Source organism: Chiloscyllium punctatum, chromosome 44 (assembly GCF_047496795.1).
Source record: "Chiloscyllium punctatum isolate Juve2018m chromosome 44, sChiPun1.3, whole genome shotgun sequence".
In the NCBI taxonomy this organism is placed as follows: domain Eukaryota; kingdom Metazoa; phylum Chordata; class Chondrichthyes; order Orectolobiformes; family Hemiscylliidae; genus Chiloscyllium; species Chiloscyllium punctatum.
Genome location: NC_092782.1, coordinates 17,538,083 through 17,564,155, shown reverse-complemented (window position 1 = coordinate 17,564,155; position 26,073 = coordinate 17,538,083). Strand labels below are relative to the sequence as shown.

General features: G+C 39.9%; 1 protein-coding gene across 10 annotated transcripts in view; it reads left to right on the top strand.

Moving 5' to 3' along the window:
- Positions 1-484: 484 nt before the first annotated feature.
- Positions 485-26,073, top strand: part of nr2c1 (nuclear receptor subfamily 2, group C, member 1) — a 126,523-nt gene continuing 100,934 nt past the window's right edge. For 4 of the 10 annotated variants that reach the window (XM_072562379.1, XM_072562376.1, XM_072562369.1 and 1 more), the window contains exons 1-2: positions 695-882; positions 5,544-5,661. The gene's annotated coding sequence lies outside the window, so the exon portion shown is untranslated. Of the gene's footprint in view, positions 671-692; positions 883-5,543; positions 5,662-26,073 lie in introns of those variants that run through there. The other 6 variants (XM_072562370.1, XM_072562375.1, XM_072562371.1 and 3 more) reach the window with 5 other exon arrangements.

The following is a 26,073-nucleotide window of genomic DNA, read 5'->3' as shown; positions in this document are numbered from 1 at the left end:
GATTCTCCTGCTTCTCGGATACTGCCTGACCTGCTGTGCCTTTCCAGCACCATACTCTCGACTCGAATCTCCAGCATCTGAGTACTCACTTTCATCTAGTTAGGAAATTTTGACGAGCAAATAACTGGCATTGTTCTTGCCTGAGTAGTACTGACCAAGCAGAGGCGTGAGTATTCGAAGAGGGCGAGATGCTCAAAACTTCAAGTTTCTTGCATTTCAACTTTTAAGTTTCCTGGAATGTATTACTTCAAATTTCCTTTTTTTTTTCATTTTGGACTACCAGTTTAAAAGTTTTTGGATGTTTCGATTTCCGATATTTTCTGTTCCTTTTTTCACGATAATTTCGAACATAGAAATAAATAATTGATCTTGAACTGGAAGTAAGCCAAGCCTGCCTCTGTGTGTGTGTGTGTGTGTGTGTGTATGCGTTTGTTTGTTGGTGGGAGTGGAGAGAGAGGGGGAGGAGGAGGAGGAGAAGAGGCCCAGCAGAAAATGGGGGACGGACGTAGTTTCCTGAGGCGCTATCATCCGCCGGCGCCGAGGCGCTGAGAAGGAGGCTGCTGACCAAGAATACTACATCAGCGGACAACCCTCACCGGCTCTGAAGTATTTCGAACGGCGTGGCAGATCAGCGGGAGCAGTGTCTCCTCCGTTCCGCAGGGAGGAGAGGGTGAGCGGCGGACCTTTGGCTCGAGTCCAGGCTTGCGGCAGCCATTTTGTGGCGCTGTCGGGCACCCCCCCCTCTCACCGCCCGCCTGCGCATGCGCCACCAGCCGAACCGAGGGAGAGGTCACGAACTCTGACCCGCGGCGGAGCCGAGAAACCGGGGGGAGGGGGGAAAGGTTCGGGGCTTTTCCGCCCCGTTTGAAAATAACGTCTCAGGTAAGAGGCGGAAACAGCGCTTGAACTTTCCGTCCCGAGCCGAATCCTGCCCGAGGCCCGACGCCCAAATGGCGGCGACAGCGGTCGCTGCTATAGACATCCAACAGGCGCCGCCCCACTGAGGCCTCGGGATCTTGAAGGAACCGGGATCCCGAGCAGGCCTGAGGAGGCCTCGGGCCTTTTTGTCCCCCATCGGAACGGGAGCAGCGGCACTGCCTTCCGAGCGTTGTGTGTGTGTGTGCGCGCGAGAGAGAGAGGAGGAGGAAGAGGTGGCGGCCGAGGCGGACAGCTGAGAGTCCCGGCCTCAGGCCACCTTTTGCATATCTGACGAAAGCGGTTCACCCCCTCCCGGTGACCTTTCACCCAGAGCAGCCGCAGCTCCAGCTCCGAGCTCCGGCGGCCTCATTGCTGCAGCCACATTCCCCTCATCTCATTTCTTATCCCCTCAACCGGCTCCCAGTCTCTGTCCCATCATTCCGCCCTGCCAGGCCCATGGACTGAGCTTCCTTCTGGAGCAGGCAGCGGGCTCAAGTTGAGCTGAACCCCAAAATGCAGAGTGTGTGCTCTCCCGTAAATGCAACCAGTCCCTTCTGAGAGCTCAATTCTTCTCTAGCAGATTCCAGCTTTCTTTTGGAATGGATAGTGCTTGTGTTTTTATTGCAAATTTACCAAATAGGCCTAGGGGTTGTCACCACGGCGACATCATGTCAAGAACTTGAAAGGGACTGGGAGCAAATGTAAACTTGGTTGTTGGCTATTGGACGATAAAAAAGAGTTTGAATGACTTTTTATTTTAATTGTTTGCAAGTATGTGTGGGTCGTTTGTTTAGTTGCTCTTAAGGATGTGAGAATCTGATGTGAAAAGTAAAGAATTATAGGGAAGGGGCAGTTGGCAGGTTCCAGATGGGTTATGTACTATTTTATGATTTCAGTTGTTGTCATTGTGCAAAAGAACGGACATATGTGGCATTGCAAAAAGGGCTACCAGAATTGAGAATGTAATTTGGTAAAGAGAGGATTGATTAAGCTAAAGATTTCTTCTCTGGAAAAGAGAATGCAAGAGGAAACCTGATCCATTGACTTATGAAGGTTTGATAAAGTGAACATAGATAAACTGTTTACACAAAGTCAAATTCAGTCACTAACAGACCAATTTAACAATTGACTTTAGGAAGTATTTCGTCAACAGTTTACAAGGCTGTTGAGTCAAAGTAGTTAAAATAAATAACACTTACAATTTTATTTAGGCAGGTTTGGTGCAAAAATAAGAATGGAAGAATGTGGAAGCAGAGGTCAGTGGGAGAATCTTTGTGTAAAAGTAAATATTGGTGCAGATCACTTGGGCGGAATGGTCTTTTTTTTACTGTATTTCTGGGTAATATGTTCTATCCACTTGTCAATAGGGAGTGTCATAATGGTCACGTTTTCAATACCTAATTTATGTGATTGAATTGAACATTTGAGATGCAGTAATATTTGGGATTTAGTTTATTACATGTTCTGTAGGGACTGCTTGTTTTTGCCTACAAATGGGTGTATTTATGCTAATGTCATTGTTTCTGTCAAATAAATACTACTGTTTGGTCATAAATTTGGACTACAAGTTAAAAGTTAGGAAATGACCTAAAGCTGAGTATGGCTGCAACTCCAGTGTCGTGATGATGAATTCTTCCTTTGTGCTTTGTTGAACATCCATTCTTCAAAATCAGTTTACTGTAATATGTTGTGTGTCATTAGGCCAAGCCAATATCATTTATTGTAAATATTGGATATAAATCAGTGTTAGATGGATGGGTGGAGGTATTGGCTTAATGCTGTGCACACTTATTCTGAAGGCACTTGACTCTTGTCAAATGTCAATATCGCTTGATAGTAACAACTTCTGTATTTGGGTCTGCCCAAAATTGCAAGCTCGGAGGTTGGTTCATATCTCGGCTATATCCTTGGTTTGGGGTCCTGTGTTTTAGCTGGCTATAGAATACTGCCTTTAATACCTAAGAATCCTCCATGTGAACCGTGTAATACATCATGTGAGCTCTGAGCACTCACTCGATGCCACGTATGCAGCCTTCGAGTAGAAGATTTTGTCCCACCATCTATGTTGCAAATAGATCTCTGCTAGCAATCAATCTAAATCTAAAAGTTCAGTGATGCTTTGGAAATCATGGCGCTTAATTTAATCTGTGCATGCTTAGTGTTTAGGTAGTGAGGAGACTGTCATCCACATTTCCTATGTTTTGACTATTGGCAAGGAAGTCCTCGGCTAGCATATCATCCCAGGTGCAAAGGTCTCTTCAGACCAGCAGAACCAGCTAATGTACGCAGACTGTGAATATCAGTGCTTGCTGCAGTGTCGCTGAGCACGAGAAATGGATTGAGACTTCTGATAACCTGAAGCTTCAGTTATTTTTATCTAAATTTGTTGATGTGTCCACTTCTGGAACGTGATGTAGCTGTTGTTGGAGTCTGCAATTAGTGACCTTCACACTGACACTTGTAATATTGGCCCATCTTAAGCCTCTCTTTGCTTGCCAAAGTTATTCAACATAGTATCACCTCCCAAATCCATGCAGTCCTTCTAGGAACTTCACATTTGAACAAACCTAATCTCAGCATGTCACAGCTGAAAAAGCCTTTATCAAAGTTATAAATGACATTGTATGTGACCAACATTGGTAAACTTTCCTTCCCTTTGTCCTTGTTGCTGTCACTGCGCACACCTCAGTGCTGCTCATTCAGCTGGACGGAACTGCACTTGCTTTGTTCTGTTGATGCAAGATCTGTTCAATTTGTCTGCCTTTTACGTGTTTTGATTTGTTAGTTCCCTGGACGTGCTCATGAGAGAACCAATGTTTGCTTGTAGAAATTCATACTATTTTAATATTTCAAGCTTTTTCTTGTACTCTTTAAGTTCTCGCTCCTTATTAATGTTTTAATCATTCTTTTTTTTATATTCTATTCAATCATATGACTTGCCACTCCTATTTCTCTCATTTTGATTCTGCCTTTAACTCAGTTAGCCGTGAAAGATGTGAGTTCTCTTGAAATGTCTTGTTCACTGGTTTGTTCTTTAATTGAGTATTCTGAAATATCTCCTTGAATGGTTGCCACTGCATTGCTATTGACCTTTTCTGGAACCCAATTTCTCAGTTCCCATTCTTAGTGTCCTCATTGTCCTTAGTTAAGTTTTTAAAGTACCAGTCTTAGATCCACACTTCTCTTCCTCACTGCAGTTGATATCCAGTCATTTAATAATCATTGTTACTTCGAGACTCGGACACCACAAGGTCATTAATTAATCCTGTCTCTTTGAACATTACCAATTCTCATATAAACTGTTGTCTGACTATGAAATGTGTTTACAACATGCTACACTAACCAACTGTCCCAAAAATACTCCATGAACTCATCTTTGCAGAATTATGTGCTTTTGTTTTCATGATACCTGATCATTTTTGTTTTTTATTGGAGTATTATCCATAAATGCATAATAGTCAGATTTAGGCATTGTTCATACATGCTGGAAGAAAGACATGTATTTCAATACCCCTTTTACAACAACAGAGCAGCTTGATTGTTTAATAGCTGGTGAATGCTTTTGAAGTGCCTATTGTAGGAAATGTGATAGCCAGCATGCACTTAACAAGTTACTCCAAATCTTGTTCCTGGCTAGTAAGCAACAAGATTGTTTAATGGATTAGTGGTGCTGGAAGAGCACAGCAGTTCAGGCAGCATCCAAGGAGCAGCGAAATCGACGTTTCGGGCAAAAGCCTGATGAAGGGCTTTTGCCCGAAATGTCGATTTTGCTGCTCCTTGGATGCTGCCTGAACTGCTGTTCTCTTCCAGCACTACTAATCCAGAATCTGGTTTCCAGCATCTGCAGTTATTGTTTTTACCTCCAAGATTGTTTAATATCCAACTGTGTGGCATTCCCTCAGTGTTGCATTGTGCCAGTCTTTGCCATCCTCTACCATTGTCTCTTCCATTTTAAAAAGGCTGAATAGGACCAAACTGAAAAGGCTGAATATAATAATGAAATTTAAAACGAAAAATGCTAGTTAAAATGTGGGCAGCAGAGTTTTGAATGAGCTTAGGTTATGTAGGATGGAAGATGGGTGACCATCCAGACGAGAATGGTAATCTATGGATTAGAGTTTCTTCAGAAAATGAGCTGAAGCAAGTGGAACTGTTATGGACGGTGAACTGTGGTTGGAAGTTCATCTTGACGTTAGAGTCAATACCATTGTTACAAATTTGTTATAGCTGCTAACTGTTGTCAGAGATTGAGTTCCTAACTAGAAAGCAGGTTGACAGTGGGGCTCAATGTGACCATGTTGGCCTTCTCAATATTTTGTTGGAAATTTCTGTTCACCTGGTGCGCAGCCAATGTGACAAATCCAAGGCAGTGGTTGTGGTGCAAGTTTTGACCACTTATTTGGTGATCAGTTTTAAGTGAGTGACTTTAAAAATATTTTTGAGTTCATGTGGAAGTTACTTTCAAGGTCAAAATTTGTTGCCCATCCATAATCGCCCTTGACAAATAGTTGGGAACCATTACCTTTAACTGCTATAGTCTATATGCTGTAGGTACACATACAATGCTGCTAGGAATGAATTTGCAGGTTTTTTGATTCCATTGTTTTCTCCCTTGCTTCTCTTAGCAATCTGAAATGGGAACGATTAAACCGTAGAGGGATTTGAACCCAACGAAGGTTGTGGACTTCTTTGTTCTTGATGGTATTGTGTTCCTCACATTTTGTTGGAGCTGCACTCATCCAGGTAAATTGAGATGATTCCATCAGACTCATGATTTGAGCCTTGTCGAAGGTGGACGGGCTTTGTGGAGTCTCGGGTTCTGATATGCTGTTGTAGCCACGGTATTTGTATAGCTCTTCCGATTAGGTTTCTGGTTAATGATGAACTTTTGGTTGTTGGTACCCTTAAATGCCAGGGAAAGGTCAGGCTCTCTTATTGGAGATGATTGTAACTTGGCAATGATAATTGCTTGGCTTGCCTGCCACTTATCACCCCCACGTCCAGATGATGCTCAGTTTTCCTTGCATGATTCTTTCTTTCTGATGAATTGAGAATAGAACTAAACACTACAATTATCAATCAGTGCCTCCACTCTGACCCTATGATGGATGGAATGTCATTATTGAAGTGAATAATAGTTGTTGACCTTAAAGATATCACCTAGATGAACTCCTGCAGTAATGTCCGAGAATCAGACATAATTGCTGGAGATCAATCTTTGTTTCTCGTGCTGCATTTGACTGCAACAGTGGAGGTTTCCCAGAATGCCATTGGCTTTAATTTTACTAGATTTTCTTGATGCCACATTGAACCAAATGCTGCCTTGAGGTCAAGGGCAGTCACTCACTCACCCTGTAATTCAGTTCTTTTGTCCATATTTGGACAAGGTGTAGTGTGTGCTCCAGGCAAACGTTGACCTGAGACTGCTAAGTAGTTATTTGTCAGTGGCAGTTAGTAGCACTGTTGACAAATCCTTTTGTGCTTTGCTGATGCTTGAAATTACGCTGATGTGTAATTAGTTGGATTGAGTTTGTCCCCTTTTTTATAGATGGTCGTAACTTGGCAATTATCCACTTTCTTCTTATCTGCCTCAGTCGAAGCAAAACGCTCAGAGACACAATATGGCTTTACCTCCTTCATATTTATTCCAGGGCCTGGAATGGGAGAGAGCAATTGCCCATGTGCACAGAGACATGAGTTCATGATCTTCTCTGGAATAGCAGTTTCTTAATGAAGTATATAGTAATTTTACAGGGAAGAATATCGAGATAAGGCAACATACATATTGATTGGGTGACCATTACAATCAGCGAGCATCAACAGTAAAGATTAAGCCATCTGCTGTTACACAATGAATGTTCTTAACCTTAACTGGCTTCACATAATGAATACTTTTCACCTTCATAAACTAACCTTACGTACTGAATGCTTCCAATATTGTTAAATGCCTGTACGTGATGAATGCTTTTCCACCTTTTAACCCATTGCCCTTGCTTCCAGCACCCCGTTAACTAAGTTCTTATCTGATCTGAGTCATGGTCAGCTGAACCTCTTTCACAAAACTCAAAACCTAACTTTTTCCCTACCTGCTCATGCCCAATACACATTGTCAAGGTAGATGCCAATCTTTTGGGTCTACTGGAACTCTTTGAATAAGACCAGCTAGTTCTGGATCATACCTTCACTGTTATAGCATAAGATGCTAGTTTGTGTGAGTAAGAATTACAGATGAGTAAATTTAACTGAGTTATTCAAGCAGTAAAGGTGCATTGATATGTATCTGTATGATAGTCAGTCAGTGGTTAATTTCAGAAAATCGTACTATTCTATGTACCTGATCTTTGCGTTTTAGGACAAAATGCTAAAAAATAACTTTATCAAACCAAGAAAATAAGACAATAATTGCTGCACTTTTAATCTTCAAGATATTTGAGAATTTTCAAATACTGTAATGACATTTTCAGTTTAATGAATTTATGAAAGTGACGTTCATAAATATCACCAAATTAAGAATTTTGACCCTGTATTGTATATATTTTAAAAAGTCTTCAATTCAAGTCTGAAGTTTCACGTGTGTAAATCCAGAACAAGGGATATACGTACCTAAGGTAGTCAACCACAGATCCAATAAGGAATTATTCTGCCAGTAGAGTGGTTAAAGCAGGTAGTAGTGACATATTTTGATACATGCCAAAGAGTAATAGAGGAACAAGAGAAAGGGGAGGTAATTATTTGAGGGATGAGGTGGCTAAGATAGAATATAAACTCTGCAATAGATCAGTTGTGGTGAATGGTGTGCTTCTGTACTATAGCTTGCAAAATCCTTTTTGTGCTTGCCTGATCATTCTAGTTTTTTTATTCAATTTAAGAATTCTGTAAAGGGAGGCAATGTCACTGGACTAACAATCTAGGACCATAGATTGGCGGCATGGGTTTGAATCTCACTGTCTCAGATAGTGAAACTTGAATTCAATAAAATCTGCAATGAAGAGCTTTCCTAAAGGTGACCATGTAACCATTATCAATTATCGTGAAAACTCATCCTTTAGGGAAAGCGATTTGTTGTCCTTGTCTGGCCTACCTGTGACTCCAGACCAATAGAAAAGTAGTTGATGGGCAGTAAATGTTGGCCTAGCTAATGATGTCCACATCACATGGACAAATTTTATTCCCCCTAGAAGTCCTAAATGTGAAATTGTGTGTTTTTTCAATGTAGTTTCAATTTAATATTGATCGATATTGGCCTCTGTTGTATTTTATGAGGATCATATACTTGCAGCTTTAATATGAGGTAAAAACAATGACTGCAGATACTGGAAACCAGATTCTGGATTCATGGTGCTAGAAGAGCACAGCAATTCAGGCAGCATCCAAGTAGCTTCGAAATCGACATTTCGGGCAAAAGCCCTTCATCAGGAATCGACTCAGTCCATGAGTTTGCAAAGATTTTGATTTTAATTTGAACACTTAGTTTAATTTTTCATAATGCACTGATTTTTTTGATTGGAATGATAGTCAAGTTATGGATTATCTATGAATCCACTTGGCTTCAAACCATGTAAAATTTGTGCAAAATACTTTTTGTTTTGCTGCACTTCACATTATTTAAGCTGCTCCTGCCAGTTGAGTTCCAATTGAATGCATTGCAAAACACAATTTTTTGTGAAGTGCACTGCTTCAGCCGTGCTTTGGTGATGGCATAATCTCACTCCTAAGTCAAAAGGTTGTGTATTTTTACATCTTGAATGGATGGTGAAAGGATCTCATGGCTTTATTTGGTAGTAATCAATGGCATCCATTCTGAATTCCTAACATCCATGTTACTGGAGTATTCCGTGAATGTGGATAGAGATTAAAGTCATTGTTGTGCTCAAGTTGAGAAAACCTGCTGCAAACCCAGCTGGTTATTTGTTCATGTCTCTGCAGTGTAGCTCTTACAGTTTCTTTGAGCAACTGTTCCAGTCTGTACACACTCTTTGTACTGCTGGCCTTGCTGTTGTATACTTGTTAGCAGAATGCAGTTGTCTTGTGTGAGCAGAGAAAATCTACGCTCGATGCTTGAGCACAGTCCTTCAGACTACAATTCTAATTGTCAGTGGTACACTGAAGCCAACTTTCATGCAATGGCACCCAGGCCTGTCTAATATCTCATTTGCAGAACAAAAGAATTGGACCGCATTGAAGCCAAACCGACTGAATATGTGATGTATATCATGCAAACCTTTCAAGAACTTCGTGAATACTTCGAGTGATACAAGAGCTTTACAAAAAGGATAAATGGCTGTAAATGATATCACTGCCACCAATAAAGATCTGATAAATGATCTAGCAGCAGAAACTGCACTATGTGACCTTTCTCAAACCAAGTTATACACTCTCTCCATGCAAAGACTCTCATCTCCTCCGCATGTAGAATCACAAGGACAACCGGCATGTCAATTTAGTTATCTGGATTCAGACTGTTCATCACATGAATGTAGCAGACAAAAAAAATTAACACTGCATTCCACTCCACAATGACACAGTGGTATACCTTAGCTGCCCATTTCGATCTAGATTTGTAAGGATGTAGGATGCAAAATATTTATGAGAATGTTTGAAGATGAATAGAAATGGTTCCCTGATGGCCTGGTAAAAATTCTTTCCTCAATCGACATCGGTAAAACAAATCTGGTTATAATTATTTGTGGGACAATGCTGCCATGTTTTCTATGTTATAACCATGACTGCATTTAAAAGAGCTTCGTTGCCCCAAAGTACATTACAGACAATCTTTGGTGAAAGATGCTTGTGTAAATTACCTTTATTGTGGGTATTACTTTGTTCAATATTGTTGACTTGAAGTCTTTGGAGTACAAATATGCAGATTATGCTCTTGCTAAGGGATGAAATAGAGGAATGTTTTTAAAATTAAAAATGAAATCTCTTCACAGTTTTTCCTCTTCCTACCTAGTTACCCACCTTTAGCCCCACTTCATAGGCTTTATCCTCGTCTTTCCCTTCTGGGCTGTTCTAACCCCGAAGTCGAGAATGTGTTACTGACATCCATTTGTGCAGCTATTTACTTTCCATTCCTTTTAAAGGCCACCTTTGTAACCATGCTTTTCTCTTCTGTTCTCTTTTGCTACTGCTTGGCATCTGGTTTTGTTTCTGTGGAGTCCCGTACTATGGTTATTTTCATTAACGATGCTAAATCTGTAAGTTGAGCAATTTTCTGATAACAAATTGTTGCACTGATATAAGGAGGAGGATTTCACGTATCCCAAAAAATTGGTTTGTCCTTGTGAATGTTCCGCCCCCGCTCCCACCCCCCCCCCCCCCCACCGTGTTTCTAGCAGATCCACACTCTTTTTTTGCCTTTAATTTCTGCAAGTCTAGCCAACCTTAGATTGAAATACTTGACTATGCTTTTAGCATGCATGAATTGGATTACAGCCATTAAATTGTCCCTGACTATTCCATTACTTGGAAATGGGTCACTGGAAATGCTGCATTTGTGATTGTTCTGTGATTTGTACAGGTGAAACGGTAACATTTTCAACTTTCCAGTTGGGACAGGTCACTGTATTACGTTGTGCTGATAACAGAGATAACTTGAAATGATTATCTTGCTGCGTTCCAGTCAACAACATTTGCTCTATTAAAATAAAACTATGCATGGTGAAAAATCTATTTCTGAAGATATGCTTCCTTATGATTATTAAACCCATTGTAATTGTTTGCAGAATCACAGAACTATTGCAGCACCAATACAGGTTATTTGACCCATTGTCTGCAACAGTTCTCTGATAATTTCATTCCGTGCCTATCTCCTGCTGACTCCCCTTAAAAAAGCACATTGTTCCTTTCTAGTCTAATTCCTCTTGAATGCCTCGATTGAACATGCCTCCACCACACTCAGGTAGTGTATTCCAGACTTCAATCACTTACCAAATGAAAAAGTTTTATTTCCTATTCAACATGGGCAATTACAATAATTGATCTATAAAAGATTAAGCTCGCTCAAATTTTAAGGTAAATTTAAGCGCACTTGGTGATTATGATATGAGATACACTATTTGTATTTGCCACATTGTAAAGTATGAGTAAGCAAACTTATAAGTTGCTGACTGTAAAACGTTATTTTCTTTTGGGCTGATTTTAATGTCAATGTCTCTGCCAGTGGCGCGACAATACGCATGTGCAGAAATTGTGTTGTAATTGTATGTCCCTGATGAAAGAACAGTTGCCCTAATAGTTGGAAAACATTTTCTTTTACTTTGAGTTCTCTTTCAGCAATGTATCCCACTTAACTAAGTCGCTTGAAACTAATTATCATGCTGTTTGCTATCAATGTCATGTAGTACATTTTTTTAACATTTTACCTGCAGTCGAAGTTGATATTGACCGACCATAAAAGAAAGCATCCAGTTTTTATGAATTAGAAGAAGAGTTTGTTTTCAGTAATGCAAGGCCCATCTGCAATGTCAGTTTAATGCCTCGGCAGTAGATTTAGATGTACCTTTGTGTTTTTGTTTTATGTTTCTTGTGCTGTGTGCTATTATTGTGTAGAATTATCAATGTTTTTCAGTAACTGGAAAATTGTTGGAGTCAAACTTGATCAAAATCTAAGTTTTTGAATGAAGGTGGCCTGGTCTGCAGTAACTTCTGCTCTCAGTGGCATGCAGTGAAGCAACAAATTTCAGTGTGCACATTTCAGGTTGTCATTCTTGCAGATTCGTTTTGTAATATTTGGAATACTTCCTCTGGTATTAAATTTGATTTGTTAATTTGACATTATTGGACATACCCCAAAACAGACAATACAGTTTTCTGTAAGGAAAGAAATGCCAAATTTGTTTTGGATCTTATTCTGCTTTGGACTGCAAACAATTTGGATTGTTTGTGAATTTTACGCTCTTGAAGCTGAGGACAGAATTGGCATCAAACTGTAAAACATGTGCTTTGTGGTTTCTAGCACCATCAAGCCTGTCCAATTGAGTTTCATAGCAAGTTAATGTACCGGTTTTTATTTCCCAATCCAAGAGAATTCCTATTGCAGAGTCAGGATATTTTTGTCCATTCTCCCCACACAGCCTCTGAAGTTAGGCTGTCTATTTTGTGTTCACCCCTATAGTTAAGGGTTCCCAATTATTCTATTTTGAACCAGGGGAAAATCTATTTTCACTTTCTGTAGAACATGCATTTCGATTCACTATCTTCAGATCAGTTCTATAGATTTTCATGGTGAAGCATTACTTGAACCTTTAGTTATATAAATATTTATATAACTATGCTAGTTTACAAATGATTTGGAGATGCCGGGTGGCTGATGAAGGAGCAACATTCTGAAAGCTAGTGCTTCCAATTAAACCTGTTGGACTATAACCTGGTGTTGTGTAATTTTTAACCTAGTTTACAAATTGAGACACCAGTCTACAACTCAAGTCATTAGAGTGCATATTGCAGATAGTTGCTACTTTGCACCAGTGGTGTAGAAATTGTTTAAGGGGTGGTTTGGGACCTGCACAATTAGCTTGTTTTGCAATTGTTGAGTGTTGTATTAGCAGCACTCATCCAGGCCAGTGGAGAATCTACCATCACACTTCTCACTTATACATTGTATAAATAAAAGAAAATAACAAAACTGGCCAAATTGCTTAAGTGGCTTTCACGATGTGTTGCTCCACAGGCTTAGGTGATGGCTTGTTGGTTTTTTTTGAAGCTGTCGATCAGGGTCACCTTTTCAGTTCACTCAGGCAAAGACAATAATATTTATAACTTAATTTCATGTATTTTGAGCTTCCAGGAACTGCTTACGGGAAGATAGGCAGGGAGCTTTTAAATTTTTGTGTTGTAGCATCAACAGCCAAACTCGTTCTCACTGAAATCACAGTCAGAAACCCAATTTGAGCTCTGACCACTCCCTAACTGACAGATTGACTCATAAAGTTATACAGCACAGAAATAGATCCTTCGGTCCAACTCCTCCACGTCGAACAGACACCCCAATCTGACCTAGTCCCATCTGCTGGTGTTTGGCCCATATCCCTCGAAACTTTTCTTATTAATCTACCCATTCTAATGCCTTTTAAATATTGTAATTGTACCTGCCTCCGCCACTTCCTCTGGTAGCTCATGCCATATACGCATTGCCCTTTGCATGAGAAAATTACCCTTTTTAAAATCTTTCTCCCCTCACCTTCAATCTAAATCCTCTTGTTTTAGATCCCTCTCCATAGAAAAAAAACATTGGCTATTCCCCCAGCCATGCCTCCCATGATTTTATAAACCTATATAAAGTTACCCATCAGCTTCCGATGCTGCAGGGAAAAAAAGTGCCAGCCTATTCGGCCTTTCCTTATAACTTGAACCTTCCAGTTCCAGCAACATCCTTGTAAATCTTTTCTGCATACTCTCAAATTTAATGATATCTTTCCTATAGAAGGATGACGCAGTATTCTACAAGTGGCCTCATCAATGTCCTGTACAGGCAACGTGACATCTCAACTCTTAAATGCAATGTTATGACTAATGAAGGCACATGCCGCCTTCACCACCTTGTCTACCTACAACTCCATTAAAAGACAAAAAAGTCTGAAAGTCCTGGAACAGTCACCAAATCCAGTTTGTGTCAGAGAGCTGGTGACTGCAAACTCCTGTGATGGTATTGGAAATATATTGATATACTATAGTGTTTATGATAGGTCAGGTAAATTTGCAAGGCCATGAGCTTTGTTTTTAGTTCAGAAGGAACATGGATCAGGAAATTTTTTAGAAATGCAGTTAAGAAAGCCAGAGTGGAGTGCAGAACTAAACAGTTTCTCTCTCCAAAGAGGAGGATTGAGGGCAGTTCAGAAAATAAGTTACCCCAGCAGAAGAGTTGTGAAATTTCGAAGTGAGAAGAGTTTGGTTGGAAATACAGGTCATTAGAACCAAAAAAGTTTGTTGAAAAATTCACAGGCAGATTTGGAAAGGATTCAATGAATTGTCATCATAGTTCACACTGACGAAACTTAAATGACTTTGTTAAGTAGACCCCTGACATGTTGAGATTGGGGAATGATTCCTGTGGATTTGAATTTATGTTATGGATATTATCAGGTGACTGAACCATAGCTATGTGTTTTAGATCATTCCAACTGTACCTTGGTTTTATTTTCATATTTTCATTTAATAAAGTTCAATTCTGTTGTTAAAAGAAAGTCCATGGCTTTGTGTGAATGCTTGTGACTAACTGTCATATTAATGATAGGTTATATATCTATCAAGCCAGATTATATTCTGGTATCTTGTCCAGTAGTGACATCAGCTGGGATCATGACAGTTGTCAGAATTAGAAAACGCAGTGAGAAAGTCCACCAAAAATACATCTGAAGTCTCCTTCCATTTATCTGATTGCTTTGTATTTATAGGCATACAAGAGACCGAGATGGCTAGTAGATTTCGAGAAGTGATTACACAGTAGGATCAGTCAGATAGATGGGTGATTGTCAGGAAAGGTAAGAAGGTAGTTAAGAAGTCTCCTGTGGCTATTCTTCCCTCAAACAGGTACTCTAGTTTGGGTACTGTTGAAATGGATAGTCTCTGAAGAAAATAGAAGAGATGGTCAGATCGTTTTCACCAAGAATGAATATTATGTTAGACTGCGTTTAACAAAATTTTAAAAATAATTGTTATAGGGGACATTTGATATCAAGGACATAGACAGGAGGTGGGTAAATCTCTGGCGGGGCTGATCTAATGTAGCCTTGGTCTTTGTGGCTATTTATGGAGGAAACTGTAGGGCCCCTAATAGAAATATTTGTATCATCGATTAAATGCAGGTGAGGTGCCAAATGACTGGAGAGTGGCGAATGTTGTGTCTTTGTTTAAGAAGGAATGTAAGGGGAAGCCTGCAAATGATAGATCTGTGAGGCTGACTTCAGTGGTAAATAAGTTGTGGAAGTGCTTCTGAAAGTTACAAATTGTGCATTTGGAGAGGCAAAGAATGATTAGGGATAGTCAGCATGGCTTTGTGCAAGGGAAATGGTGTCTCACAAACTTGATTTGAGTTTTTTGAGGAAGGAGCCAAGAAGATTGAGGGCAGAGTCCTAGACGTTGTTTACTTTAGTGAAGCCTTTGACAAGTTTCTGCATGGTAGACTAATTAGTAAAATTAGATCATATGGGATTCAAGATGAGCTTGCCATTGGATACAAAATTGGCTTTACAGCAGGAGACATTGTGATGGTGGAGGGTTGTTTTTCAGACTGGAGGCCAATGGCCAGTGATGTTCCACAGGGATCGGTGCTGGGTCCACTTCTGTCATTTATTAAATGATTTAGATGAGAATATAGAAAACATGATTAGTAAGTTTTCAGATGACATCAAGATTGGTGGTATAGTGGGCAGTGAGGAAGGTTGGGTTTAAACTAGCTCAGCAAGGGGAAGGGAACTGGAGGTGTAGTTGCAGTGCACAGGAGGATGAGAGTAGGGAGGACAGGGACAGGATTTCAGGGTCACAGGAATGTGCTGGCAGATACTCCTACTTCAATGCTAGGAGTATCCGAAATAAGGTAGGTGAGCTTGCAGCATGGATAGGTACCTGGGACTTTGATGTTGTGACCATTTCGGAGACATGGATAGAGCAGGATGAGAAATAGATGTTCCAGGCTTTAGATCTTTCATTAAGTACAGGCAAGGTAGTAAAAGAGGGGGAGGCGTGGCCTTGTTAATCAAGAATAGTATAACGGTGGCTGAGAGAATTTTTGACGAGGACACGTCTGCTGAGGTAGTGTGGCCTGAGGTTAGAAACAGGAGAGGAGAGGTCACACCGCTTGGAGTTTTTTTTATATAGGCCTCCACAGAGTTCCAGGGAGGTGGAGGAGAGGATTAGCAAAATTATTCTGGGTAAGAGTGAAAGGAATAGGGTGGTCATTATGGGGAATTTAATTTCCCCAACATTGACTGGAAATGCTATAACTCTAGTACATCGGATGGATCAGTTTTTGTCCAATGTGTACACGAGTGTTTTCTGACACAGTATGTCGAAGGGCCGACAAGAGAGGAGGCCACACCGGACCTGATGCTTGGTATTGAATAGGGCCAGGTGTTTGATTTAGTTGTAGGTGGGCACTTTGGAGAGAGTGATCATAATTCAGTTACTTTTAGCTTAGCGATGAAAAAGGATAGGTACATGCCACAGGTCAAGGGCAATTATAATGCGATTAGGCAAGAATAAGGATGCATAGAATGGAGTAGCAAAATGCAGGGGATGCAGACAGTGGACATGTGAAGCTGGTTTAAGGAACAGATATTGTGTGTCCTTGGTAGGTATGTCCTTGTCAGGCAGGGAGAAAGTGATAAGGTAAGTGAACCGTGGTTTACTACAGAAATTGCATCTCTTGTTAAGAAGAAGAAGAAGAAGGAGGCTTGTATGTTGATGGAGGCAAGATGGTTTAGATGAAGCGATGGAGAGTTACAGATCAGCTAGGAAGGATTTAAAGAGAGAGTTAAGAAGAACAAAGAGAGGACACGAGCAGTCTTTAGCAAATAGAATAAAGGACAACCCTAAAGCTTTCTAAAGGTATGTGAGGAATAAAAAGGATGATTAGCGTAGGAATAGGGCCAGTTAAAGAGAGAAGTGGGAAGTTGAGTGTGGACCCTGTAGAGATTGGAGAGGTGCTAAATGAACATTTCTCATCGGTTTTCACTCAGGAAAAGGAGAAGAATGAGATACGAGATATTAGACTAGAAAGGATCGAAGTTAGTTACAAACAGGTGTTATGAATTCTAGAATGAGTGAAAGTAGATAAGTCCCCTGGGCTGGATGGGATTTATTCGAGGATTCTCTGGGAAGCTAGGGAGGAGATAGCAGAGCCTTTGGCTTTGATATTTGAGTTGTCATTGTCTACAGGTTTAGTACCAGAAGACTGGAGGATTGCAAATGTTGTGTCAAGAAAGGCAGCAGAGACGACCCAGGTAACTATAGACCAGTGAGCCTTACTTCTGTTGTAGGAAAGGTTTTGGAAAGGATTATGAGATAAGATTTATAATCATCTCACAAACAGCGATTTCATTTCAGATAGTCAACATGGTTTCATCAAGGGCAGGTCGTGTCTCACAAACTTCATTGAGTTTTTTGAGAACCTGGTGTCATGTGATTTTTAACTTTGTCCACCCCAGTCCAACACCAACTTCTCCACATCATTTTTTCACTCAAACGTAGGAAATTAAGGTGACTTTATAGAGGTTTATAAAATAATAAGGGACATAACTAGGTGAATGGCAGATGTCTTTTCCCTTGGATGGGAGATTACAAGACAAGAGGGCATATTTTTCAAGTGAGAGGAGAAAGATTTAAAGAAATGAAGGGCAATTTTTTTTTCCAAGTGGTTTGTGTGTGGAATGAACTTCCAGACGAAATGGTGGGTGAGGGTACAAGTACAATGTTTGAAAGACATCTTGGTAAATACACGAATAAGAAATGTTTTGAGGGATATGGGCCAAGTGCAGGCAGGTGGGACCAGTTTAGTTTGGGATTACGTTCTGTGTGGACTGGTTGAACCAAAGGGTCTGTTTCCGTGCTGAATATAAAATTATCCACAATTTTGTTCCTGTAATTGTGAAACAGACTCTGGACCAAATGCAGTTTCATTCCACCTTCAGTTTTACTGACCTGATTATTGATGGAGGCGAAACTTGCTAACAGGGGTTAGGACCAGCTGACAGGAAGAAAATGTAGTACAGTAAAAGAACAGTACAGTACAGGAAAAGCCAAAATGAGTTAAAATATCAGGGAAATACAGATAGAGAAAAATTCACAGCACTAAATTGGATGGACACAAAGAGAAATAGAAAAAGAGAGAGAGAGACATGCACACAGTTAGAGCAGAAAGTCTGTTGCTTCGGCTTCATTCTGGGCCAGTGGTTTTCAACTGGTGCGCTGTGACGAGGTGAGGAATGAGCTGCAAACTTTGTGTTCACGCATCTGATCTCCCCTGGAGCGCCATGGCTATTATCGAAGGCTGTAACTGCTAACATTCATCATCATGCATGTGCAGAACGGAAATCCAATTGCTTATAAAGGTTCTGGACCATTGCTGCGGCCAAGTTAAATGGATTGGAGTTACTGATTGAGGCAGTGTGGATGTTTCCTTTTGGCTCCAGCATGATTTAGTTCTCTTCTCCCAGCTCCCCAATTCTGATTGTTTTCTGACCTTTATGAACTTAAACGTTCTGGCTACAATGTACAATTATTACAATTTGCTCTTTGATAATCTTAATGATTTACTCATTCCAAGCAAGCTAACCTTAACTTACTTTCAACTCTGGCACTAGATGAAAAGTGGCAAGAATTGAATGAAAACCTTTTTACAATTTCAGTTTTGTGTAGCATTTATCTGTTGAGAGTTGCATTTCTGATCACTCAGATGGGAACTGGTCCACAAGAATTCAAAACTTATCACTGGGTAGTAACCTGCATGTCAATTTAATAGTGACCTTGTCAATTTCTAATACAGCAGTTACTGTGCTGCTTCATTTGACAAATTCATTTAAGATCACATTAAACACCGAGCGAGTATGCATTCCCAGTGGTAACAGTGGCACTTGAGATCTTGCACATGCATTGATGCCTCTTCCCTGTCACACCCTGTATTGCCAGAAAGCATAGTGTGTGTTGGCATCACAACATCTGTGAGGTACAAAATATTCTGCTGTAAATGTGTATAACATTCAAACAATGCCTTTTCTGAGTGAATATCATTGTGAAGTCATACTTGTGCATGCATCCATTGATTCTAATGGTTGAAAATTCACGAGACCCATATCTTTCTTTTTGCCTGATCTTCACCACTGGCACGTGCAGTTCTATGCTGGAAATGCAGATTGTACAACTCATTTCACCAATGTGGTGAACAATTAAAGTACCAATCACTTCTAAAATAATTGGTCAAAATCCAGATATACACCTAAAGCTCCATTTGGTAAGGATGGTGTTCTATTTTTGAAAAAATAGTTTAAAGATGTACCAGCATTTTTTTTGCTCTATATATAGAATCATAGAGAGCACAGAAAATATCCCTTTGGCCAGTCGTATCAGTACCAGTCAAAAAAACCACCTAACTTTTTAATCCCATTTTCCAGCACTTGGCTTACTGCATTGAATGTCTTGATGCATTTTTTAATATCTGAAGATAAAATCTAATTAGGCATACTGGATTGTGGCAATTGTTTTTGGCTGAGTAATTTATAACATTGAACCGTAACTCATAACAAGGTGCGACAGTGTGCAGGAGTCCACACTAAATTATCAGCTGTAGTAGATTTCTTCCCCAACCAAATCATATTATGGGTTTAAGCTCATTCCAGTACCATACTGAAGAAGTGCTCCATTGTTAGGTGTGTCACATTTTCATTGAGACATTAAACCTTTTCAACCTGTTCAACTGAATATAAGGTATCATGTCAGTGTACAGCAAATAGCAACAAAGTTCTAGTAACCTAACCAATATTATTCTCTCAATCAAAATCTCCAAAATTAAATACCTGAACATTTTATCATAACACTGTTTGTGGGATCATGCCAGTTTGGGTGAAAAACTGGCTGCATTGTTTGTGCGAAAATGTAAGTTGCTGTTCTTAGTCGCTCTGGATTGTGCCATGTACTTCTTTCTTTACAGTCATGGCTAACTTAACCACAGTTAATTTGCTACCTTGAATTAAAAAAAAATCCAAGACTAACAGCCTAAAACTTGGGCAACTTGAACTTTGCTGCTGGCCATATTAAACAGAAGTTATTGTGTTCATATGATAATTATTCTTCCTATGCATTCTGTGCCCTTTTTCTTCAAGTTTTATTAAAGTTCCTGTATCAAAATATATATGAAGATTTTCAGATAGTGCTGTTGGGAATGCATATTCATATTTAAGGACTATGGGGAACTGGAATGTGGAACCTTTTGGGCATTCTAAATTGAAATGTTTTTTAAGGGATGTGATTTTTGGGAGTTCTGCTTATTAATTACTGAAGAATCAAAAGTTGAAGTGTATTGTGGTTCATATTTGTTGACAAAAAATGTCAATTGACTTTGTGGAAAGAATAACTAAGCTTTTAAGAGAGATGAAATGTGTTTTATGGCTTATAATTTTTGGATAGGCTAAAGATTGTCTACAAACAGCCTCTGAACTGAAGTTAATTTTAGTTAAAGGGACAAACCCCCATGAAGCAGGCAGCAAAAATAAAGATCTTGCACAGATCTCTTTCAATAAAACCTTTTCTGGGAATCTGAGAAAGTTCGAGAAATCAGTATCTTCAATTCCTCTTGTGCTCTGAAAAGTGAACTGTTACTTCCATTCAAATATCTACGCTGAACTGACTTTCTACCTGAAGTCCGATATGAAGATCTCCCTTTCCAACCTTTCTTTGAACCTTTTCTGACTTGCAAGTACTTTCCTCAGTGTAGTTATCCCTCCGTCAAATGTGGCACATATCTGCAGCTGTCAGTGTTGTAATCTCAAAGACATGAAATTGACTGAACTGTGATAAGTCTTCCCTTTTCCTTACTCCTTTGAATTTGGGTCCTTAGCCGTTGGGGTTTTTTTTGCACCATTTTCCTTTTTATAAACCCACTGTCTGTCTGTCAAGATTGTGTACATTTGGGATTAAGGGGTTATAGTTTGATCCTGAATGGTAGATTAGTTGATAATCACCTGATGAAGGAGCGTCGCTCCAAAAGCTAGTGTGCTTCCAATTAAACCTGTTGGACTATAACCTGGTGTTGTGTGCTTTTTAACTTTGTACACCCCAGTCCAACACCGGCATCTCCGAATCATAGTTGATAACCAGTTTTATCAACTTTTATAAACAAGTCTATTTTTACAATAAACATTATTGGCAAAATCTCTTTTGTTTAGGTTAACAGTAATTGAAAAAATGATCATTGATTTATTATAATAAATATTAAAACTTTGGTATTTATCATAGCATAGTGAGGCTTGATAACCAGTGCACTTGTCCCTTTAAAATTGTAACAATGCTTGATTTGTTCCAATTTCTTTGTTTATTCTTAGATTCTTGATTTGTGCTGTCATTTTACTCCAGGTATGGGGACGGCAAACACGAGGGGACACAACTTTAAAGTGAGGGGAGATACGTATAAGACAGATGTCAGAGGTAGTTTCTTTATTCAGAGAGTAGTACGGGTATGGAATGCTTTGCCTGCAACGGTAGTAGATTTGCCAAGTTTAAGTGCATTTAAGTCGTCATTGGACAGGCATATAGACTTACATGGGATAGAGTAGGTGGGATGGGCTTCAGATTAGTATGACAGGGCGGCGCAACATAGAGGGCCGAAGGGCCTGTACTGTGCTGTTATGTTCTATGTATGTGAGGGCAAAAAAGTCATTAGCCTGAGCTGAAATCAACAATTTTATTATTCGATAGTCCTAAAGTTACAGAACTGATGGAAAAGTCAATGTCACTTTCAGTGAGTTAATTCAATGTACTCAAGTTAGCATTGCTCTGAGCCTGGACTAAGCCATTTTAAATTAGAAATGCATTTCAATCTGTAAAATTAACACAATAGAGAGACAAAAATCATATTATGCATGCTTGTTCATTTCTTAAGATAGAACCTGACCTTGAACCTAATGTTAAATATTGTGCTGTGAGGAAATGCTTCACATTCTTGCTGCAATCATATTCTGTGTTCACACTGGAGTGGGATGTCAGTCTGAAGTTTCTCGCTTTACAAACTATTGGCTTGTTGAGAAAGGGGCATTTGCATAATTTCGGAAGTCCTTATTGGCTAACAATACGATGAAATCATCCTCTTTAAAAAATGTAACACAACTGAGAATATGAATGGCTTTGGGCAAGTTTCTGTTTCCCAAAAGGCAGTGAATGTATAGTGAAATTTAACATTGAGTTAAGATTTTCTTGGCATAGAGATGAAGGTCATGCCAAATGAATCAAGATGTGCAGAACTAAAATAGCTTCATTGTCAGTGTAATGTCTGACATATTGTTCTCAGATGACATTGTTAAGTGCAACGGTCATTTGAATTCAAAATAAAGTAGTCATCTAGAAAAGTGAGGGCCTTTGATCCTTATGTAATAGCTCTTGCATGGTTTGATATTTTCCTACTTTTGGTTATGTAGTGACGATATTTCTGTACTTTCCACGCTCCCATCTATGCCCACTCTGACTCCTCTTTCCTGTCCTCCAAACCACCCAGAAAGTCCCCTGAACTATCCATTGCAATTCCAGCACTCTCAGGTTCAATATCAGCCTGCAAAGTGTTTATTTTTTTGTGAATGAATCCTGTTCTCCACAATAAGATCAAGAAAAAGTAAATCATCATTGTAGAAATTGATCAGTAATTTGACTCCTCAATCCCCTTTTACTGAGTGCCGTTACCCTGTCATCGCATCCTCTGACCAAACTACTTTGTAGAATTGGAGACATCTTCTCAGGATGGTGCCTTTTAGTGTTTCCATGTTAAACATATCACCACAAATCTCCCTTTCCAACCTTTCTTTGAACCTTTTCTGACTTGCAAGTACTTTCCTCAGTGTAGTTATCCCTCCGTCAAATGTGGCACATAAGAAGATAGTTGTGGTTGTTAGAGGTCAGTCATCTAATTTCCAGAGCTCCTCTGCAGCAATTCCTCAACAGTGTTGTCGGCCCACCATCTTTGGCTTCATCAGTGCATCTTCCCTTCATCATAAGTTCAGAAGGTGCGTTTATTCGCTGATGGTGCTAAACATCATGCAATAATTTGCGATGACTTCGATACTAAAGCAGCCCATGTCTAAATGCAATAAGACCTGGCCAAGATTTAGGCTTGGCTGACAAGTGGCAAGTAAGATTTGCGCCAAGCAAATGCCAGACAATGACCATCTCCACTAAGAGACAATCTAACCCACCCCAACACCACCTGCCTCTCTCTTGACATCCAAAAGGTGTTCACTTCATGGAATTCCTCCACTGTCAACATTCTGGGGGTTACCATTGACCAGAAACTGAACTAGACTTGCCATGTATATACAACAGCTACAAGAGCAGATCAGAAGTTGGGAGATACTGCAATGAGTAACTTGCCTCCTAATTCTTCACTTGCCTGGATGAATGCAGCTCTCACAACATTCAAGAAGCTTGACACTATCCAGAACAAAGCCCACATGTTTGGCACCACTTCCCTTCTGTACGAGCAGTATGTACCATCTACAAGATTCACGGTAGAAGATTGTTAGATAACACTGTAAAAATCCAGGGCCATTTCTATCTAGGAGATAGATAGGACAGCGATATTTGGAATGCCATCAGCTACAAGCTCCCCTCCAAGCCATTCAGCATCCTGATTTGGTAATATACCACTGTTTTTTCAGTGTCATTGGGTCAAACTCCTCCCAAAGCACATTGTATGTATGTCTATCTACAGCACGTGGGCTACAGCAGTTCACCACCATCACCGCAAAGACAACTAGGGGTGGGCAATAAATACTGACCTAGCCAGCGATATTCATATACCACAAGTAAACTTTTAAAGTCTGGGATTCTGTATCAAACAACCCTCTATACATTGGCATTTTATTCCCTTCCTCGTCTGTAAGACTTTTTTGTTGAGCTCACATCTCTTTCATTCTCAATTCTGTTTTGTCAATAAACATTTGCATTCTTCATATCATCAGTATCAGTAACTTTGAGGGCTGTCTTGTGGTAAGACTTTCCTAGATATTTGGGCTATGCGATACTTTATCCACATCTAATGTCTTTCCTTTGCATTACATCTAGCTGGTGCAGATGCTGTGTATTCTTGTCAGCGGCACTGTGGCTGTGGTTAGCACTGCTGCCTCACAGCGCTAGGCACCTGGGTTCGATTCCAACCTTCGGCAAATGTTTTGTGTGGAGTTTGCACATTCTCCCTATGTCTGCGTGGGTTTTCTCTGGGTGTTTCGTTTTCCTCCACAATCCAAAGATGTGCTAGTTAGGTGAATTGGCCAAGCTAAATTACCCATAGTGTTCAGGGATATGTAGGTTAGGTTCATTAGTCAGGGGAAAATTGGGTAGAGGAATGGGTCTGGGTAGGTTACTCTTTGGAGGGTCTGTGTGGACTTGTTAGGTCGAAGGGCCTATTTCCACACTGTCGGGATTTTATGATTTGAAGTAAATCCAATAGAGAATTCAAGGGTAACATCTTTGCCCAAAAAGTGTTAAACACCTTATTATCTTCCATGAGTTTTTCCTTCCCTACCCATACTTGGTCTTCAAGTTTAATTCATGTATATCTTTGGTTTCTCTTTCCATCATTTGACATGCTTTTACTGAGAAATAACCAGAATCATGGTGCTAGCTACAATATTGAAGCTAATATGTTTCTACATTCTCAAACTGCCATATTAACATTAACATTCCTCTTGCTTGATGCAGACATATCTAGTGCCATTTTCTTTCATTTCCACTAGTATCCAAATTTCAAGATAATTGAGTACTTGCAGGTTTAAGTGAGTATTAAAAGATGACTGAGATGGTGAGTTGAAAGACTTCAACTGGAACTGCCTATCTGTGGTATAACATCTGTACACCCTCATACCTGCTAGTTAATTTAGAAGAAAAATAAATGAAAAATCCCATCCCCAAAGTAAATTCCAAATGACTGCGACAACTGAGTGATGGCACGACCAGTGAACCAGCTACCTTCTGTATGGTGTTACATTGGTCACCCTCTAGAACTTGTGTAGTTCCTACGTTTTATTGGAGATAATCCGCACTAGTTGCAATATAGGGCTGCTGACTCAGCGAGTAGCCATTTGTTGAGGTGATTCTAGTCTTGTGCTTATTTCCTGGCGACATGAATATTAATGCCACCAGCTTCAAGAAAAATTATGTAACTTCCATAACTTGGGGAAATCACATGGGCATTCCATATGTGCATGGGGACAGTGGCATGTCAACTGTTGACAGCTGCTTGTGCATCATGTGCTCCATACTCCACATGCCTCACCTACCTCTGCACGCACCATGCTCTGCTCTTCAGATCAAGCTGGCAACCATTTTGTGCACAGCATGTTTCCACAGCTAGAGTGAGGCGTGTTCATAAAAATTGCAGTTTGCACAATCTTTCCTGAAACTAGTTGCACGGCAGAAATCAGAAGAGTCATACCTAGATGTAAACAGAGGGCAGTGTGCCTTATTCTAGATATCTTTCTTCAGCTGGATCAAAAATTGTAATAATAGACAATAGACAATAGACAATAGATGCAGGAGTAGGCCATTCTGCCCTTCGAGCCTGCACCGCCATTCAATATGATCATGGCTGATCATTCCTAATCAGTATCCTGGTAGGATAACTGGTAGGATGAGTACTTGAGAATTACAATAACATTTTATAATGTGTAATGAATTGCCTAAACAGCGTTTGATGCACTTCTTAGAGTGATCAATGAAGATAATCCAGACAAAAACAGTCTGTGTGAATATAAAATAGAAAAGCAAATTCTTGAATATATTTGAACATATGATCACAGCTAGTAAAATCAGCATGTGATCAACTGTGGAGATCTTTGTACTTGAAACACTGCCTGACTTTGCAGAAGGTCCATATACTTGGACTCTAGTTTGTGGGAATGTTTTCCAACACCCTAGGTGCATTATAAACACAAGTTGTAGGTTATAGAGCGTAAGTGACTGGATGTTCTTGTCTTTCGTGTAGAGTAGTGATGCCAGTGCATTATCCCAACTCTGATTTCCAATTTGTGAATTGATGAAATCCCTAAGTTATTATACCCTCTGCCAAATGAAGATGTTCAGCTGTGATAACTCCATTAATACCTCTCTTGGTAATGCTGGCATGTATTTGTAGGACATGTGATTCTGCATTTCAGATGCAATCTCAAAGAAACAAAACCCAGAGCATTTCATTTGGCTTCACTGGATATCTCAATTGAGCAAGGAATTGAATTATCAATGAATCGAGCTGCTGTGCCTTTTCTGTAAATGAATCATTTTTAAATGCTGAAGAATGTATTCTCATTTCCTTTCGCTACCTGAATACCACTGAACATAGGGCACAGTAGTTTAGTCTGTCTCCAGTGCTCTTCAGGTCGAGTGAAAGGGTGCAGGGCAGGGCATGCAGATGTAATTCAGCTCCCATTTTAAAAAAAAATTCGAATAAAACACTTCTGGGCAATG